Source organism: Ornithorhynchus anatinus, chromosome X5 (assembly GCF_004115215.2).
Source record: "Ornithorhynchus anatinus isolate Pmale09 chromosome X5, mOrnAna1.pri.v4, whole genome shotgun sequence".
NCBI lineage: Eukaryota > Metazoa > Chordata > Mammalia > Monotremata > Ornithorhynchidae > Ornithorhynchus > Ornithorhynchus anatinus.
Window position 1 is genome coordinate 49,168,255 of NC_041753.1, and position 21,614 is coordinate 49,189,868.

General features: G+C 39.5%; 1 protein-coding gene and 1 non-coding gene across 41 annotated transcripts in view; one reads left to right on the forward strand and one right to left on the reverse strand.

Annotated features, from left to right (window-relative positions):
• PTPRD (protein tyrosine phosphatase receptor type D) overlaps window positions 1–21,614 on the forward strand; it is a 1,860,044-nt gene that overhangs the window by 926,919 nt on the left and 911,511 nt on the right. The window lies entirely within an intron of this gene.
• LOC114808631 lies at window positions 3,507–3,644 on the reverse strand. The gene has a single exon (XR_003756475.1). It is a non-coding gene; the product is annotated as a small nucleolar RNA SNORA7 (small nucleolar RNA).

The following is a 21,614-nucleotide window of genomic DNA, read 5'->3' on the forward strand; positions in this document are numbered from 1 at the left end:
GAGTCACCTCCTGGAGATTGGGTTTTTTTTAACATTTTTCTAGTTTTGGCAGTGTATTTTGTGAAAGAAATACATCTACTGGGAGGGCAGCAGGAAAAAGTGTATCAAGCATTCTCACCTTCCTTCATATCCCAGGGATATCCAGTCCTTCACCATAAATGTCCTGACACGGAACATTTCAAGATGTAAGATATAAAGTCCATGTCTTTGGACATATATAGCCTGAATCCCAAGAGGCCAACCAAATTTTAGGACTCTGAAAAGCCCCTCTTTCCACTACCATAGCTAAATCCTTTTGCAAAGCCCTAGATCCGAATCAGATTCTCAGCACCCAGACTGAATAGCTGGACATTCCTTGTGCCTTTTGGTGGAGTGAACATCTCCTCCACTGCATTCCCCTTCCCTCACTCGTCCCTCCCAGACCTACAACTTCCACCTAGTCTTCAAATACCCAGAATGAGGCTGTTAGACCAGTGCAAAAGTCGTTATTCTCTGGAGTTGAATGGCATTGGACCAACGAGGCCGTGCTCGCTCATCAAAATGTTAATTTAAGAGAAGCTCAAGGAGCTGAAAGCTAAAGTTTCAGTTAAAGAGGAAGACAGTGGAGAAGTGATAAGCTTGGTTTTCTTTCCTTTCTATGCATCACATCCTTGAATTGTTTTCTCTCTTCCTCCTCCCCTCAGAGGCTTGCAAAGTATAATGCATCTCATGTGTGATGACATCTCTTTTGCACATAAATACTGTAATCAACTCCACGCCATTGCTCTAGATTAGAATTTCATCATCTACTTTTTTCCAACTAAACCCTTAATTTCTCCCACACCCCACCACCACCACCCTGTCGTCCCTGTGATATTTTTTGGCCCTACATGAGTCATGTAATGGATTTCCTGCTATGCACTTTCTTTGTTGTCAAAGCCTGCAAGAAAACCATATTTTTAGCTTAGTGTGAAGCTAGCAGCCCCATGTATATACCTCAATTTTTGTTTCTTTACTCTAGTTTCATATTTCTAGGAGTTTTTTTTTCCTCACCCGTCTCTGGATCAGCAGTAATGAAGCAGTAAAATTAATCAATTTCATATCCTTTCAACCTAGATTGTTTTGGGACCCTTCACCCATCATACTGGCCATGTGATCTGGATGATAAATATTCATTCTGAAAATCTATGGGCTCCACTTTTGAATGTTTTAAGTGACAGCATATCTGTTTTCTCACATTTGTGTTTTGCTGTAGGATATAAACTCTGCCCATTTGGCTTGCTTAGAAAGGTTCACTGCCTTGAAAGATATTCCCAGTAGAATGGCAGTTTAGCAGCCACATCATATACCAATGGCAGTATAAAAACTCATTTTTAATAACCCATCTAAAAGTTTAAAGAGGAATTTGCATGGAGAAACTGAAATTTCACAGTATAATTTCAGGGTGGCAATTTGGGCCTCCTACCTATGCTTATAGTATTAGACTTTTCATTTAATTTTGACAGTTTGGGGTTGATAGGAAATGTTTTCAAAATTTTGTCTGCTCAAAGTAATATTTTGTTTTAATCAGTAAATTGTACTCTGATTATAATTTCACAAATGGAAAATTCATCACTTCCCAGTTATTGGTTCTATAAGTGGTAATAAATATTATGTCTCTGAGTAACTCTCCCCCAACTTTTGTATGGTTGTGGGTAGTTCTATAACCATTCCTAATTGTACAGTTCAACTGGCAACTGAGAGAAGGAGGTGGGTCTGCCTGTTAGCATCCCCAGACAGAGCTGAAGTAGAATGATGAAGGAAGGGCTCTGCTCTTTGGTCTTGTTTAACTTTTTCATCATCATTTTTTGTTCTTTTTTTCAACAGTTCTCCTTTTCTATCTTTTTTCCCCTTTGTTGCTTTCCTATTTTCCACTTAAATACTTACTCCAACAGTCTTGGTTGCTATTTCCTTTATAGTCTTTCAAGTAGGTTCCCCTTTCCTTCCTGTTCTTTACAATACTTGATTGGTCTTTTGTGGATTTCTTCTTCCCCTTCCTCCTTGTATTTCTTTCCATCTTCCATAGTATTTCCTCTCCAAATGCATTGCTATTGCTATATCATAGCCAGTTCCATATGCCTTCCCTACCTTGTTTCTTATTTCTGGTTTGCTTTCAGGTTATTCATATGCACATGTGCGCACACACACACAATCATAGAAAATTGGAGAGCATATTTCTTTTACCAGAATTTGATTTATGTAGGATAGGCAGATTAGATATATACTTCTCTTTAGCCAGAGTGCTTTTAGGCTGTCACAGTTAGGACAAATTAACAGAGTATAATTTAATTCATAGCCTTAAACAACATGTAAGGCAGTGCATTTCAATAGATACCCGTATACACACTATAATTAAAAGCATAATATAAATAAGAGTGGACCTGGTTTTGACTACTCTCAGGTGAAATTGTATGAACCTGAAGGCACTGTATGATTGATGCTAAAAAGGACAAATCCCAGCATGCTGCTTATCCTAATAAAGTTCTTCATTAGCTGCTGATGCACAGCTGTTTTTGCAGTGTTCAGCAGGCGATTTCTGATTATTGTGAAGAATAAAAGCTTTTATAAATTTTGTACAACCACATTGTTTCAAGATTAAAATGACTTGGCTATAGAGTTTTTCTGTATCCCCAAACTGAGAAAGAGATTTTTGGAAGTTCATCCACACTGTACCTAGTAATAACATCAAGGGAAATCACATTATTTAAATGGGAAGATTGTAATAGGAATACAGCTGCCCTAGCCCTTTTCACTTGCCTTAGGGTTTATACCATAAAAATAAATTTAGTTTCCTTTCTTTGCTATGAAAATGACTGTCAGGAATAAGTTAGGGGCAATGGGCCTCTATGTAGTGATTGACTTAATTTAGGGTTTTTTTTGCCAGTAAGTGAAACCATTTACTGGTGAGTCTAGTATGATTGAAGAAATGCAATTAGGATGGGTACTGGCAGACATTTATTTGTGCAATTTCAGCGTATCTCCATCACCATCATATTTTTCAAGAAGTTTCTCAAATAAATGAACAGGATAGCCCATGTCTCTTCATTTATTATGAAATCAATCAGTCAGTGGTATTTATTGAGTTTTTACTGTGTGCAAAGCACTATACTAAGCAGTTTGGAAAGTTCAATTCAACAGAGTTGGTAGACACATTTCCTGCCCTCAGTGGGTTTACAGTCAAGAAATTTATCTCCTAGGTTGTTTGTCAGTCACTGCTAACAATATGATGATCCCTTACAATATTATTCTATTCATTTTCTTGTCTTGTCATATGCTGTTGAGTCATCTCTGACCCATAGCGACACCATGGACACATCTCATCCCAGAATGCCTCGCCTCCGTCTTCAATTGTTCTGGTAGTGTATCCATAGAGTTTTCTTGGTAAAAAGATGGAAGTGATTTACTATTGCGTCCTTCCCTGTAGTAAACTTGACTCTATGCCCTCGACTCCCTCCCATGCCTCTGCTGCCCAGCACAGGTGAGTTTTGACTTGTAGCAGATTGCCTTCCACTCGCTAGCCACTGCCCAAGCTAGGAATGGAATGGGTAGGACTCTGCTTGACTCTCCCTCCCATAGCTGAGACTGGTAGAGTACTGGAAACTCTCCAGGTGTGACCCTGAGAGGGGTGTGCATTTTCACCAATCATGATTGAGTGGAAAGAGCGCGAGGTTGTCAGTCCCAAGACCTGATCTCCAGTCCCAGCTCCGGTCCTTGACTGCTGTGTGACTTTGGACAAGTCACTTAACTTTTCTGTGCCTCATGTTTCTCATCTGTAAAATGTTCTTCTCTCTTAAATCCTGTGTGGGACAGGACCTATGTCTGATCTGCATGTCTTATATTTATCCCAAAACCTGGTGCACAATAATGATATAATTTATTAATTGCTTAGTATTATTACAGAAGCAAACCAGTTATTGCAGGTTATTTTTTAGAGGACTAAACTATTTAAAAGGGAATGAACATGAAGTTCCATTCTGCTTCTTCTCTGCTCTCCATGCAGTAATTCCTATATTCCCTAGAACATTTATCTCTTAAAGATGCTCTGGGGACAGGAAATGTGGACTCCAATTATGGTCTTGCCTGCAACAGGCTAACATGGGCGAAAGCTACACATTCAGTTCATAAAGTGCTGTACCTATGCCTCTTCTCAGTGAAGTGCATGTCCCAGTGGGAACCTGACTGTTGGGGTGAAAAAAAAATGAATGACACTGCTCAAACCCTGATCACTATAGTTTCTCTATACAGTTTCCATGCTGAAATCTCAGGACTGAGGTTTTTCTGTTGTTTCTGGTGAGACTCTATCCAGTGCTAGGAATGGTTGTGATTTCATAAACTTTGAGGTAGTAGATGGAAGGATATGACCTGGAGGAGAAGAAATTCAGTCATCCAAACTCTCCAGGAAAGGGTGGAATTTCAGAAAGGCTTTGAAGATGGATGCGGTTTTGTTATGGTGGATTTGAGGGAGAAAATTCCAGGTAAGGGGAAGAGCATGAGTTAGGCTGGACCTGGGAGAGATGAGAGTGAGGGAATGGAACATTGATAAGAGCCTTAGTTGGAAAGTAGCAGGTGAATTGGGCAGATAATAAGGTAGAGGAGAGGTGATGGAGGGACCAGAACCAATAGTAAGGATGTTGAGAGAAATAGGAAGCCGTTGGAGGATTTGGAGGAGAATAGTAATGCTTTGTGTATAGTTTTTTTTTAGGAAGATGATATAGGTAGTAGAGTGTAGGAGAGACTGAGAAGAAGAGAAGCTGGAAGCTAGGGAAACCAGTATTCCAATCAGGAGATGGGTTTGGCCCAACTTGGTGGCTGGGATGGATTTGGCAAATATTGTGTAGGGAAAATCAACAGGATTTAGAGGCAGACTGAAAGTGGAAGGTAAAAGAAAAGGAGTCAAATATGATACTAAGGTCACAAGCTTCTGGGATGGGAAGGATGGCAAGGCTGTAGACTATGATGGGAAAAATCTGCCGTGGAATTGCTTTAGGAGTCATATTCCTCAAAGTTCCCCATGTATTCCTTTCCCTGTGTGGTGCCACCAGGACCCAACTTTTATATTATAAGCCTCTGTAGAAACAGAGACCATGTCGGAATTAATATTCTTGTTCCTTCTCCCCAGCCCTAGGTGAATTGCTTTGAACCTAAAGAGATGCTTGACAAATGTAATAATGATTATAAAGATAATAATATTTTATTTTACAAGATTGGCTTTCCTTGTGCCTTAAGCACTGTGGTCTAGTGGAAAGAACATGGGCCCAGAGAGGTAGAAAACCTCCGTTCTAATTCAGAATCTGCCACTTAGCTGCTGTGTGGCCTGGGGCAAGTAACAACTTTTCCGTGCCTCATCTGCAAAATGGTGATTCAATACCTGTTCTCCCTTCTACTTAGACTATGAGCAGCATGTGGGACCTGATTATGTTGTATCCCAGTGTTTAGTACAGTGCTTTGCACATAGTTTTCCCAACAGTTATTATCATTATTATTATTCATAATATTTTTTTAAGATTAGGTAAAAGCTAGCAGAGTCGATAGTTGATAGCTTGGCTTAGAAATATTTCCTTTAATAAATATTGTAAAATTGAGATTGTTTACCATTTAGAAATCCAGCATATGATTTTAGGGATTAAAATTATCCTTAAATTTAGTTCCTTCTGGGAAAGTAGATTCTATTCCAGGGTCAGTCATTGACTTTTGAAGTATTTTTGAAAAAGTCGCATTTCCTTGGTACTTCTTAGATGCCCCCTCTGGGGAATATGCGCTTTACAAATATTGTACAAGTTATGAGTGCTCTTTGTGTTACTATTTTCATTTCATCAAAATACACTGGGGATTGTGCAAGAATAATTATCATTGCTATTTAGGAACTGAAGGCAGTTTTTGAAATAGATTAGCGTTATTGGGTCCCAAGTTTTAGAGATGAAATTCAGACCCTTAAATTGAACGTTGAAATGAATAGATGGTGACTGTGAATGTATATTATTAATAGGAATGTTTTCATTGATTCACTTTGGGGAGATTGATAAATCTAGATTTAACCACCTAGTTGCTATATACTTCATGCAGCCTACTGAGCATTCAAGCATACAAACAGCTCATTCTTATAACAAAGGTCAGAAAGAGAACAGGAAGATGGTCCCATATTATCTTATTCTTGCTACAGAATGCATAATGAGATTGAAATAGTACAAACGTCACCCTTTCTTATTACTGCAATTTTGTGCTCCTCTGATTGCTTTGCAAATTAGAGTTAGCTTGTGATATGTGATCTCAGTGATATTCTGTGGATGCACCTGAGAAATTGAAGCTATTCTTTTGTCTGAACATTTCCCCAGCAGTTTTAATGAGAACAACAACTCTAATCTGTTTCCCAAGTACCGTATAGGAATTCAACTTTTCTCAGACCGGGGTATTTTTTTCAGAAATTCTAAGATTTACAAGAACAGAAGCTCATACAGAAAGTGCTTACTTTCAGACCACAAGAAGTGGCTTCACTCTAAACCCTTGATGGTGAAACTGTCTCACTAGTAATCTGTGTTTTTCAATTTTTTGCATAAGAAAAATAAGTTTTCTGGGAATTCAACCAAGGTTGAAAATCGGTTCAGGGCACCAGAAAAGTTGGTATGATTTGGCATAAAAGTCACTCTAGGCAAATTACATATGTCTCTGTCTTGCCCACTTATAGCATTTTAGAGTCTTCCTGGAACTTTTTATTTTATTTTAGTTTTGAAATTAGATCAAGTTCATTGACCTTAAAGTCATGTCCTTATTTTCTTTTCAACATCTCATAATTTTTATTTCTATTTCAATCATGCATTTTCAATAGCTTATCTGTTTTTTCCCATTTATGCCTTAACATTTGGTAGCTTTTCTTTTTTTTTTTTTAATTGTTAGCTTAGCATCGTGTCAAGAGTGGTTGCAGTCACAAAGACTGCTGCAGGAGTAATGCTACACTCACACTGAGCATAAGAACATAGCGTATAAGAAATTCCATTATCGGGTCAGACTAATGAATTCCATGATGGATTGGCACATTTTGTGGTACAACAGGCAAAATCCTTCAAGATGATCTGGTAAACAGTGAGTTGATATCAGCTCAGGATCAAATGTCTTCATAGTTTCAATATGAAGTCACCCAGAGTTGCATCCAGGAGGTGGCACTGGAGAAGCAAGAGGTGGGACTTTCAGGTGACCTGTCTGGGCCACCGCAGGGGCCCTGGAGAGAGAGGAAGAGCAGGTCAAAAAGCCAAAGCTGCAGCCATCCTGGTTTATTGGGGAGGGGTGAGAGCCAGAGTTGTCCTAGACAGCACAAAGCACTGTCTCTGCAGCTGCGACTACTGACACCTGCATCACAATCTCCTCATCTGCAGCCACCCCAAACAGAGAAGAGGTACATGAGCAACCCAAGTGACTCTTCCTTGGGTCCTTGGCTGGCTTTCCCCTCCGTATCAGAGGCCTTTCCAGCAGGGAGGGGGGAATGCCGGGCCAGGGGGCGGGCAACCAGGCTGCTGTCAGATTATGTCCTATGACTGGCAAGTGTCAAATATAGAGGACACAGCGCCATGCTGGCTTGAAGTTCAAACCCTTCTACTAAGGATTGGTAGCAGGAAGCATGTCTACCAACTCTATACTCTGCATGCAGTAAATATGATTGATTGATTGATAGATTTGATTTTCCTTTTATGCAAATCACACCCCCATCACATATACACCAATTGATCCATCCACGTATTCTTTCTTGAACAGTGGCACCAGGATACTTGGCATTTGCTGGTTACCTTCTTTGACATTCATCCTGATATTTAAGATGTAGCCATCTGAATTAGCTGTCATAGGTCATAAACAAATAAACTTGGCTAAGTGGCGGTCAGCAGAAGGGCATCTTTGAATTTCACCACTGTTGTATGTAGTCCTTAGTTGAGGTGCATGTTATCTCAAATTTTTTATAGGCTTCCAATTATTTATTTTCATTATGAGAAATTGCAAGGTTTTGATGATATCAAGTTGCAAGCATTGTGGCTTAATGGAAAGAGCATGGGCTTAAGAGTCAGAGGTCATGGGTTCTAATCCTGGTTCCGCCACTTGTGAACTGTGTGACTTTGGGCAAACCACTTCACTTCTCTGGGCCTCAGTTACCTCATCTGTAAAATAGGGATTAAGACTGGGAGCCCACGTGGGACAACCTGATTACCTCTTTTATCTACCCCAGCATTTAGGATGGGGTTTGGCACAGAGTAAAGGCTTAACGAATGCCATTATTATTATTATAGAAAGAAAGCAATGGATCCTGAGCCTGCGGAAGATTCACTCACTCATGCAAGTTCTTGATACACTTATAAACTGCAAGCATTTATGACAAAATATTCCATATAGCATGAAATATTTAAAAAGGATTCTCATTTTAGTATTAGAAGATTAGGCAGCTTAGGAAAAAAGGAGTCCAACAGGAAACCCTCAGTGAATACCATTTGGTGATTTTAATCCATCAAGATGTCTCAAAATCAAGCTCCATTTTGTTCCTTCTTAATCTTGCCTCCCCTTCTCTATGCTTTGACCTAAAGGGAATCTGAAATGACAAAGCCTGGTCCACCACTGCCATTCAATCCATAGTCAATGCAACCTGGCTAAATGTGAGACCAAGCACAACATCCCACTTGCTTCTGCCTTCCTTAAAACTCCCACTTCTAAACTCTGTGCACCGTCTGTGTTTTAGAGTTCCTCACTTCTAGAAATGTTACTGGCACCATAAATAAAACATTTTTTTCTTCCCTTCAGGTAATTCTGCCTCTAGGAAATGACAGTCATTTGCTACCCATAGATTACCTACTATCAGTGATTGAGGAATAGATTGTGACTGTAAATGGAAATGAGAATATTGTATTACAAGAAATGGTGATCCTGTATTAAAACTATCCACATGTATGTATATTTTTACTATAGATTGGAGGGGTAATGGGCCATAGGCAGGTAAACCAGAAAGGAGATGGTCCAATTGCCTAGCTGTGCTATTAATAGAGAGAGAAAAGGAAAGTATGAGGGAAAATTCATGAAATGCTGTGTAAAAAGAACTGTAAAGATTAACAGTAGATTGAATGTGAAAGTCAAAAGAGTGCTCGGCACATAGTAAGCGCTTAACAAATACCAACATTATTGAGAAGCAGCGTGGCTCAGTGGAAAAAGCCTGGGCTTGGGAGTCAGAGTTCATGGGTTCGAATCCCGGCTCTGCCACTTGTCAGCTGTGTGACTGTGGGCAAGTCACTTAACTTCTCTGTGCCTCAGTTCCCTCATCTGTAAAATGGGGATTAACTGTGAGCCTCACGTGGGACAACCTGATTACCCTGTATCTATCCCAGCGCTTAGAACAGTGCTCTGAGCATAGTAAGCACTTAACAAATACCAACATTATTATCTGCCTATCCTTACTGAACTTAAAAAATCTTCTTTTGATCTGTCCAGACACGCCACTGGTAACAGATTAACGTTTGCTTAGTGTAAAGGAGTACAAGAGAATCACATCATTAAACTGTCAGTTTGCACTGGGGAAGGAGGGAAACCTTTAGCTAATACTTTGTTAAATGACTATTTCATCTTATTTAGTATTCTGTAACTTTATTATGTAATAGCTTAGACTCTCATGAATAACATTTTAATTATACCTTCCTTTATGTTTCTATATTGTCAGGTTTTCAAAATATTTAACTGTAAGTTGACTATAATATATGATTACTGATATGGGATTTTTTTGAAGTTTCATGAACGTATTCTCGAGTGTCTTTATGCATACCAGACTCTTGGCCTTCAAAATGAAAGGTAGCGTGCTCCCATGTTCAAGTTTTAGAATTCAAAGAGTGATTGCCCATGATGACAGTGAATTTGTAGAATTAACCCTATATGCTTTAGATTCATATTACCATTAATTCTCTGACTGGCATGCAGCTTAATTGAAGAATAGACAGTAGAATGCAGTGTATGTTATTAAACTCCTGGGAAGTACAAAAGAAGCAAATGACATAATCTGTGACCATAATGAGTTTACACTCGAATGGGGTAAACAGATATGAATTGATTTAATAACAGTCAGCTAAAGAAGTAATCAAATGTACTGTTGAATAGCATATATTCAAAAGTGCATAAGTGGGTTGGTGGGTTTCTGTGATTTGTGCTACTGGGGAAAAAAATCTGGGAAAGCTTGTTATAGGCGCTGGGATTTTAGGAGGACAGTGATTGCGCACGGAGTGCTGTAGCTTGTTGGATCTGCTGAAGGAGGTAATTCCAGGCAAGGGAAGTAGAATGGACCAGTGAATGAAGGCAGGAGAGATGAGAGGGAGATGCTGTTAGAATGTTTGCCTTTAAGAGTGATGAGAGTGAGTGGGGGAATGACCGGGGAAAAGAGCAGATATGTAAAATGAGGTAAGGTACCGTCAACATAAGCAAAATGGAATTTTTACACACAGTAGGGGAAGAGCATGGATTGACTTACCACAAGAGGTTTTACAGCCAAAATATCAATTAATTCAAAAGAAAGTAGATAAACAGTGGCCTAATGGACAGAACAGAAGGTGACGAGTCTGGAGAACTAGTTTCCAGTTACAGCTCTGCACTTGTTTGTAGTATATCCCTATGACTTAGTTACTTCAAATGTAATATTGAATTAAATACTGTTCTTCCTCCCATGTAGACTGTAAACTTCATGAGGGACAGGGGCTGTGTCTGATCTGCATTATATATGCATCATAGAACACACTGCTTGACACGTAGTAAGTGCTTAACAAATACCACGATTATTGTTATGATTATCATAATTATCGAGTTTGCATTATCTGTGAGTACTGCACAGTAAGAGAGAGGAAGGAAAGTTAAGGGCTGTTAGATGATAAATATTCAAGGAAGGCCATCATTGCAGTTCTTCTAGGCATATTTTTGTCACCATCAGAGATACAATTTCACACTGGATGGGCCATTGGTCTCAAAAATGGCATCTCTTATGTTCTGATGGTTTAAAACGAGAGTTGAAAGAGAACTTGAGATATTATCCAATCCAGCTCCTGGCCCCCATGTGGATGTTGATTCTCTTGCTAAAGGTCTCCAAAACTTTCCTTGGGATTCCCTTTCAGTATTTTGTTATCTTGATCATCAAAATGACCTTCTTTTTTACCAAGAAAACAGTTCCACTCCTTTAATTAAACTCATCTCCTCTTGTTCAATCAGCCAAAGTCATCATGGAGAACAACTGGTTAGCATTCTCCTTATAGTTTTTATGCTTGAAAACATCTGTCACACTTCACCCTTTACCTTTAGCTTTAGGCTATACAACTCAAATTTCTTTGTTTTTCTTCATAGAGCCAATTTTTTTATCTCTATAACTACTTGTATTATTCTCTTCTATGCCTTCTCCATGCCTAAGACTGGGATATACTGAGTCATGTTCTTTTTCCAAAGATTTTAGGAACACTGAAATCTTAGGAACACTTACTAAATGTTCAAGTTACTATTTATCAAGCCTGAGGGTGGGGGCAATTTGAAATCTCTAAGTATATAGACCCTAGCCCAGCTGAAAACAAGTCTGAGAAGGGTGGCTTGGCAGACATAACCCACAAGCCAAACTCAGGTTAAATGAAAACGAGTAGAGCAGTGACACATATATTTCACCTTCCATATTCCACTCGATGATCTTCTAGGAAAAAGAGCCCTCACTGGCCTTTGATAAAATTTACGGGTATAAAAGGGAGGTTATCAGGCATCAATTTCCTGGCTCCCAACTCCTGGCTCCTGGTTTCTAATATAAAATTGAACTGACCTAAGAAGAAAAAGATAATCTTAGATTTTTCATGACATGACTTAAAACATGCTTTCAAGAAGTACTTTAAGGACCATTGTTTAACTCTTCTGTAATCCTACCAGGAAATTCTAAGGCATTTTTTTTTTAATTTCAGAGAAGATATTTACTATCTATGAAACATGTATTGCTCCTCAGGGTATATCACTTAAAGTGGGTCCTGTGGCTAAGAGAGTTATAAATATGGAGATTATACACTATATACTATCCCACCTGGGACAGATATATCATTTAGAAATGAAGCTTTACAAGGAGCAATAGATGATATTTTTCTGGCAGTACTGACAACGAAGAAACACAGAGGAACTCTCTTCTTCTTTTCAAACATCTCATTCTTGAAATGTTGATATCACATGTGTTTGTTTTTGTTAGGAATGCATTTTTCATATTGTTTTTGTTCTGTTATAAATGTCAAGAATGGCAAGTAGCCATTTGTATCCATGTGTCTATTTGCTAACACTGCAGAGAGAATGAAGCCCACACAAATCATTTGATATTTCCTTGCAAAAGAAAAAGCTGGGGACAAAATTTGATGATGAAGTTCAGCTATCAGTTCTTGTCTGGCTGAAAAGTCAAACTAGGACCCACAGTCCTGTTCATAATATGCACATAAATGGTAGTGCCTTGATCTGTTGTCATGCTTAATATTTTCACTGTCTGGCACTGTTTTCTCTTTGGCCTCCTTGTCTCTCAATCCTTATGAAGTATATGCTGGAAGTGAGCCATTCTGTTCTTGTTGATAATGCATTATGCTGGTTTATCCTCAGCAATTGACTCTGAAGGATGTAGCTTCATTGGAGGCTTTGATTTTCTGTGTCCTTAAAAATTTTCCTCTACCCTACTTGTTTTCAGTTTTTCAACCTCAGCTCTCCATACAGAAGATTTTTGGGTATTCTGCTGTCGCTCATTCTCCTCCTTTGTGCCACACAACGTACTTTTGTTGATGTGAGCATAACTTCAATGCTAGGAAACATTATGTTTCAGAATTTCTCATTTTCCCATTTGTAATTTTTTTTAATCCTATATTCAGTCCTTAAATTGTAGCCACCTTTGCCAGATTCTGGAATAAAGAGATGCTGGTGCTCTTCAGCGGCTCTCTATATAAAAGATACTTACTTGAAATGCGCTGTAATCAGGAAGGTACTTCTTAGGGCCACAGATCAATTGTCTTTGTAGAGAAGCTGCGTGGCTCAGTGGAAAGAGCATGGGCTTAGGCGTCAGAGGTCATGGGTCCTAATTTCCAGCTCCACCACCTGTCAGCTGTGTGACTCTGGGCAAGTCACTTAACTGCTCGGTGCCTCAGTTACCTCATCTGTAAAATGGGGATTAAGACTGTGAGCCTCACATGGATCAACCTAATGACCCTGTATCTACCCCAGCATTTAGAACAGTGCTCGGCGTAGTAAGGGCTTAACAAATACCATCAACATTATTATTATTATAGGTGGCACTGGACAACCAAAATAGATGTCACTATTTTGGAACATAAAGAATTATATACAATAAAAGCCTACCCTTACAATGCAATAGAAGCCTTCCCAGACTAAGCCCCTCTTTTCCTCAACTCCCCCTGCCATCCACATTGCCCCAACTCACTCTCTTTACTCTACCCCCCATCCCACAGCACTTATGTATATATGTAAATATCGATAATTCTATTTATTTATATTGAGGCCTGTTTGCTTGTTTTGACATTGTATAAATCTGTAATTCTTTTTATTTATACTGATGACCGTTTACTTGTTTTGATGTCTGTCTCCCCCCTTCAAGACTGCACGTCTGGTGTGGGCAGGGATTGTCTCTCTTTACTGATGAATTGTACTTTCCAAGAGCTTAGTACAGTGCTCTGAACACAGTACACGCTCAATAAATACGATTGAATGAATGAATACAGTAATGCTCCTTAATTCTACAGCTGCAGTCGGGCATGTTTTTACACAGATTGACATGTTGTGTCCTGGGATACATTCCAGAATCCTAGAAAAATTTAAAATATGAAATTCCTCTATGCATTATATACTGCTTGTTATTTAAACCTCTTTTTAAAAAAATTTAGTGGCTAACATCACTGTGATGTTAGATGTATGCTTGTAAATCTTTATCTGATTCTTCTCAAGACCTCTGCACACTATTGAATTTCTTTCTACATCAGAGCCTGCTCCTTCAATCATTTGCCTAAATTTTTCCACCTGCTTGAAAATTGGTGAAAAATGTATTTATTCCAAAATTTTGGCTGATGGTGGGGAGACCATAACTTCTTTATCTGCTTTGGCATTTTGCAATCCTACACCGGACCATCAATGTTACATGAAGAATAGTGGCTATATTGCCAGGTTGAATGTATCATGAGATGGCTATAGCCTGGAGTAAGGTATTAAACACAATCAGATGTCTCCCTGGGTTATATGTATCTTGAAGTAATGCTAATTTGGGGTATACCCGTTTGCTAAAAGCAAGCTTGATTGCTTAATGTAATGCTAGGACAGGTGAGGAAACTGAGGCACAAATAATTTAAGTGACCTGTCCTTGTATTCCACATCCATGTTCTTTCCACTAGGCCATGCTGCTTTTTGACCGTATTCTCCAAAGTGCTTAGTACAGTACTTGCAATAGAATAAGTGCTCAATAATATCACTGACTGATGGAACTTCAGACCTATTGGAAACTTAGCCAATAGGTCTATACAGATTTTTCATATGATAAATGATTTGAACTTGCACAGAAAACGAATGCTTATGCTCTTAAAATTGAAGGTTTAGAATGGATACCGGTCAATATGAATCAGTCAATCAGTAATTGATAGAGAAGCAGCATAACCTCGTGGATAGAGCATGGGTCTGGGAGTCAGAAGAACCTGGTTTTTAATCCTGACTCTGCTGCTAGTCATCTGTGTGACCTTGGGCAAGCCACTTCGCTTCTCTGTGCCTCAGGTCTCTCGTGTAAAATGGGGATTAAGACTGTGAGCCCTGTGTGGGACATGGACTGTGTCCAACCTGATTAACTTGTATTTACCCCAGTGCTTAGTACAGTGCAGAGCACATAGTAAGCACTTAAATATTATAAACAACAAAAAACAAAAATATCTATTGAACACCTACTGTATACACCACTCTGCACTAAATGCTTGAGAGACTACAACTGAAAATCAAGACTCTTATTCTCAAGAAATTTGCAATTTAACAGACACAAAATAATTTACAGGTAGGAGTAAAAGGATAATGGAAAGCTGTTCTACCTAGTTTCCCTCAGTATATTTTCTCTCCTCCTTAGACTGTGAGACCCATGTAGGACAAGTATAATGTCCAATCCGCTTATAGCGTACTTATGTTAGAATTTAGTACAGTCCTTGAACATAGTAAATGCTTGTGCAATTACAAAATTATCATCATTATCAATATTATGGGTAAAAAATCTCTCTAAAGTTGAGTAAATACATAAAATGTTATATTCAAAAGTCCTACGGCTATGGGTGAGTGCACAAGTGCTGACATAGTTTTTGTGAGGAAATTAACTGGAGTTGAAAATTTGGTTAACTGCAGAGATTCTTTAGTTCAATATCTCTATTAATGTGACTACTTTCTTGCAATTAGCGTTTCTATGAAGATAAACAGATGTGCAAAGGAAGATATTGAAAAATCTTCACATCATCTTATCAGAGGCCACTGTTATAGAAATTGAATGTGAAGCCATGCATGCCATTAAATCAGTTTCACTGTAGTCCCCCAAATATGCTTTTCTTTAACATAAACATAATTCATGAATAGTTCTACTATTCAAATAGCCCAAAGCCACACTGAGACTAATGCAGCCTAAATGAGATTTTAACCCTCGACCTCTCTTTATAAAAAGCTGACTTTCTAATTGTGTAGTGTCTTGGGCATCAAAGTGAAGGGTATAATGTTGATTAGGTTCACTCCAGTGAAGGAAAAGTTTCCACCCTGAGGTCAACATCTGTTGACTTTGAAAATGACAATCCGCATTCACAGTTTGAGATAACGGCTGCTGGTGACAGGGGTCATTAGAAGCCCTATCTCATAATTTCCAGAAAATTCACAATAAATGCAAGTTTAGCAGAATCTGAAGGAGACTGTTTTTCTTCTGATGTGTTTTGTGTCAGTCTAACCCACCCAGCATGTGGGTTAATAGAGGTGCAACAGTAAGGTTGGATGCAATCAAAATTGATTGTAGGTTTTTCTGAGTTAGTTCATTTTTGCCTTGAGTTTTTCTACACAAGAATGCAATTAAGAAACAAGCAGCTTAATGATGTTAATGATTGGTACTCAAAACTCAAAGGTGCTGGATTAATTAGGGAGTCTGAATCTGATGCAAGCACAGATCCTTATCAACATGCACTGCTCATTGCTGCTACTCTTCAAGCTTCTGCAATGACTAGGATTTGGATTATGGAAACCAACCAGTTCCTCTGTGACCAATGGTGTGAAAAGAAGTGGATTTTAGATGGAGTTACTGGAAAGGTGTTTGCAGAAGTCAAAAACATTAACATTGATTCTAATTGTTGCAAATCGGCAACAGTTAAATCTGGACTTCCCAAAGACTTCTGAAGCTGAATGAAACCTAGTCTCAGATTCATATGCAGGCCAGCTTTTACAATAACATCCTTTTTTGAATTGTTTCAAGTACCATGTCTCACCTGGCACCTTATATAGTTTGATAGAAATGATACTGAATATTAATGTTTAAAACATGGAAGCAGTACAAAGTTATATTTTTTTTTCTCTCCTACCAGTACTTGTCTCTGCAAAGGAAAAATGAAATTGGGACAGGTATTTGCCATTTAATTATGAGGGTTCAACATTCAAAGCCGTAAGAGAGCATAATAATTGGTGCCAAACTACTCATTATATGGGAAGTGCAAGTATTATTGGTCATCCTTCTTTCAACTAGTCCATAGGACAATAGATACATTGACCAATATCCTTATTAATGCGGCAAAGTCCAAGATTTTGGTCTAGCCACAGAGCAGTATTTACCACTAGTGCTTATATATATATATATATATATATATATATATTTAAAGTGCTCAGTTTCCTGCTGCCTAAGTTGGAAGCAGTGCCTGTGTTAAAAGTGACCTGGGAGGGAAAGACCTTGGCTCTGGAGTAAGGGAGGTGGTTGGCATTTCCCTGGAAAAATGCTCTAGGTTCAGGCTAAGGCAAACTCCCAATATACTGTGCTGTGTTCCTGGAGTAAATTCTCTGATATCATGAGGATATTAAGGAGGGGCCAGTAAGTTTTTTTTCCCACCTCGGAGCATCCAAATACCTGAAGCCAACCCAGGATGCTCTTGGGCCTGAAGCCCACATCAAACTTTATGTCATAGATTATGTTACCAATCTGTTCAGAAGAACTCCATTAAAATCACCTGTATTTTAAAGTCATCTGCCTCCCCTTTCTTCTTAAAATTTGGTGATTATGGTGGTATCTGTGAGGTTATCTAGATCACCATGCAGACACCTAAAGATTAGGTCCATTCCACTCTAGATTTCTGCAATAGTGCCATTAGAGATGGTATAAGCTGCCACAAGATCAGAAGGCAGAGGATCGTGTCTGCTAACTCTATTGTATTGTACTCTCCCTAGCCCTTACTACAATGATTGATGGAGACCACTGTTCTAAGCACTGGGAAAATTGCACAGTTGAGAGTTGGACACAATCCTAGACCTCCAGGGACTCACAGTCTATCCATAACCTGGGGAAGGGTTTGGCAACAGAAACAGTAGGAAAGATGAAATGATATAAATGTAAAATAATATAAAAACTTGCATAAAAATGCTGAGTCCAACAAGTCTAGTGATAAAACGGGACCTGTTGGGGCCTAACAGCATTGCCACCCAGGTTATTGAGGGTACAGTCATATCCAAAGTTTCCCCGGGTTCTAAAATACATAGTGGCATCTCACTGACACTGCTTAAGTCCCTGCAGTTTCATAGGCACAGGTCATGTCAAGAATGGGCTCCTTGGGTGTCATGATAGGAAGGAGGCAGGGGTTACTGCTGATGTCATTTGGCTGTCAGGTGAAAAGTGAGGCTGAGGGCATGATGCTGAATTTAAATCCCCCCAGCCCAGCATGCACAAGGCATGTCAGGAGCAGCAGATCAGGGAACCGTGATGAGAAGGTGGCAAGGCTTCTGGCTAGATTTGCCGTTGTTTTAATCTTGGCTTGGAATGCAGTGATTATTTCCTCAAAGACTGGTGTGCTAAATCATATATTCCATACTTCAGCAAGTTTTCTATAGCTAAAAGGGCCTGATCCTTGATGGTGGAAGGAGTATTTCGGGAGTTCGTTATAGGACTCTCAACATCTGTGTAAGGTTCCCTCTTTGCCTGAGATGAAGGTTGTTCTACCTACAGTATTCAGAGTGGTTTGTGTGTTTGTGTGTGTGTCTCTGTGTTTGGGTCAGTAAAGATTTTTTCATCGTGAAGAGAAGTTCTTGGTTTGGTGGCAGTCAACATATCCTCGGATCTCTTCAACTATGCGAAACAGTGTGGCCTAGGGAATAAAGCATAGGCCTGGGAGTGAGAAGGATCTGAATTCTTATTCCAGCTCCTGTACCTTTCTGCTGTGTGACCCTGGGCAAGTCACTTAACTTATCTGTGCCTCAGTTACCACAGCTGTAAAATAGGGATTAGTACTGTGAATTCCATATGAGACATGGACTGTGTCCAACTTGATTAGCTTGTTTCTGTCTGCCGTAGCACTTATTAAAGTGCCTGGCTTAACAAATACCATTTAATAAAAACGAACAGACTAACTTTGGTATTCTACCTCTGGTCACAAGTTTTTTCCTTGAGTTTATCCTGTCTCACTATGATTACTGCATCAACCTCCTTGCTGACCTCCCTGCCTCTTGTCTCTCCCCATTCCAGTCCATACTTAACTCTGCTGCCTGGATCATTTTAATACAGAAGCATTCAGGCCATGTTTCCCTTCTCAAGAACCTCCGATGTTTGCCCATCCACCTCAGTATCAAACAGAAGCTCCTTACCATTGGCTTTAAAGCACTCAATCACCATACCTCCTCCTACCTCATCTTGCTACTCTTCTTCTACCACGGACTTCCCTCCTCTAATGCTAACCTTCTCACTGTACCTCTGTGTCATCTAGCTCACCTCCAACCCCTCGGCCATGTTCTGCCTCTGGCCTGGAATGATTTCCCCTCTCATATCCTATAGACAATTACTGCCCCTGCATTCAAAGCCTTGTTGAAGGTACATCTCCTCCAAGAGGCCTTCCAAGATTAAGCCCTTCTTTCTCCTTCTCCCACTTCCTTCTGCATCCCCTGACTTGCCCCCTCCCAGCCCCACAGGCCTTAAGTTCATATCTGTCATTTATTTATATTACTATCTGTCTCCCCCTCTATACTGTAAGCTCACTGTGGGCAGGGAATGTGTCCGCAATGTGGTTATATTCTACTCTCCCAAGCACTTAGTAAACACTCAATCAATATGACTGACTGTGTATCTCTCCACCATTCCCTTGTCCACGTCCTGCCTCTGGTCTGAAATGCCCTCCCTCCCTCTTCATATCCAACAGACACTCTCCCCATTTTGAAAACCTTATTAATCACACATCTCCTCCAAGAGGCCTTCCCTGACTAAGCTCTCATTTCTTCTTTTCCCAGCCCTTCGGCATCACCCTTGTACTTGGATTTGCTCCCTTCCTTCTCCTAGCTCCACATCACTTATGTACATATCCATAATTTATTTATTCATGTTAATGTCTGTCTCACCTTCCAGACTGTAAGCTCGTTCTGAGCAGGAAAGTGTCTACCAACTCCATTCTACTGTACTCTCTTAAGCTCTTAATTCATTAAGCACTTAATAAATATGATTGACTGAACTTCATATTCTCTTGCAGGTTTTTTGTATTTAGTGAGTGCCTTTGTTCGCAGGTTCTTCAAGCATATAATGAAAGTAAAAGTCATTGTTCCTACCCTGGAGGAACTTACAATCCAAAGGGTTATTGCTTCCTGAATAACACAGTAGTCTGTCCAATAGCAGCTGATTTTCAAGGTGCTGATAGTCCTATCTTCTTCTTCACCCTTCAATACCCCCCTACTTGCTTGGACACTGGTTACTCAGTTGACAGCTGGATAATGGAGGAAAAAACATGAGACGCTATGGAGGGAACAGTTAATAGCCACGGGGGTAATAACTAATTCATAGACTGGCTTTTGGAACAAAGTCATAATTTTTATCAGGCCCATCTCCCAAGTCCTTCGTAAGTTGCCACAAGTACCAAGTATCGACAGGAAATAGTAAAATGATAGAAATGAGTTAAAGTTTAAAGGAATTTATTTAAGGTAAGAGTCGAATATCAAAGGACAAAAGTGGGAGTTTTCCTTAATGCAGGGGTTTGCAAGAATAAAACGCCCATGTAAGAGGAGAACTGGGTACACATAATGTATAATTGCTAAAGTTTCCTATATATAAATATTGATATCCATAGACCTGGATGTATTTTGATACATATTCTATTTAACTTAAGAATAGTTTTCAATACCACATATTTTCTACAGCAAGACTAGTAGTATCATGGTCACGTATAATTTTAGTAGCTAATAAAAGTACCAAAATCAATTAAGAAGTAGTTGAACACTATTCATTTAATCTGACCAAAGTAAAGGTTTTCTGGTAAATATCCAGTGAAATTTGGTAGTAGAATGTAGCCACTGGAGGGCTGCCAAATTATTCCCTTTTGCAATATAAATTAAATAATTTGTTTTAAGTTCCCCCTCCAAACCATTAAGACTGTTTCTAGAAAATCACGAAAATTTGGGGACAACTGGATTGAGTACTCACTTTGTTACAATAGGTTCTTGGAACGTGTAATCTGTATAAAAGTGGGAAACAAGCATACACAAATGTTTGTGCCAATTACATTTGAGAACGATACCACTGCTGGTGAGATCTCATCCAGTGGAGGCAGCTGTAGCCGAAAAGATCGATATACAACTGGCAATATATTCCACACTACGTGCATATGAAGAGAGTACTTTGCCATGCTAGTGAAACTGCTCAAGGAGCTGGTTGAATCTTCTGTGGTAGGTCTAGGTCTCAGCCTGTTGGATTTTCTTCAGTTTGTCAGCCTGTGATGCTGTGCTCACTCTGCAAAGTGATACATAAGATATGAATAGAATCATGAATGTCCCTCAAAGAGCAATTTGCCTAGTGGGTAGAGCCCAGGCCTGGGAGTCAGAAGGACCTGTATTCTAATCCCGGCTCTGCCACATGTCTGCAGTGTGACCTTGGGTAAGTCACTTCATTCAGTCAGTCAGTCGTATTTATTGAGCACTTACTATGTGCAGAGCACTGTACTAAGAACTTGGAAAGTACAATTCGGCAACAGATAACGTCCCTGTGCCTCAGTTACCTCCTCTGTGAAATGACGATTAAGACTGTGAGCCCCATGTGGGACATGGACCGTCCAACCTGATTATCTTATATCTGCCTCAGCAGTTAGCACAGTGTCTGGCACATAGTAAGCACTTAACAGATATCATAAAAAAGAGCACAGCTATCGTCTTGCACCAGTACTTGGATACTTGCTTCAAGGAGTGCTGATAATTTTCATAGTCTGTTGAGTTGGAAGAGTTTCCCAGTAGACTGGAAGTGTATTCTTGACTCCAGCATCCCTCCCTGTCTCTCACTGCAGCTTCAGGGATGGTAGCACGGATTAGGTTCAGTAGGATTGAACAAACACAGAGTCCTGCTTTACTTTGATGGTAATGGGGAAAGGGTCAGA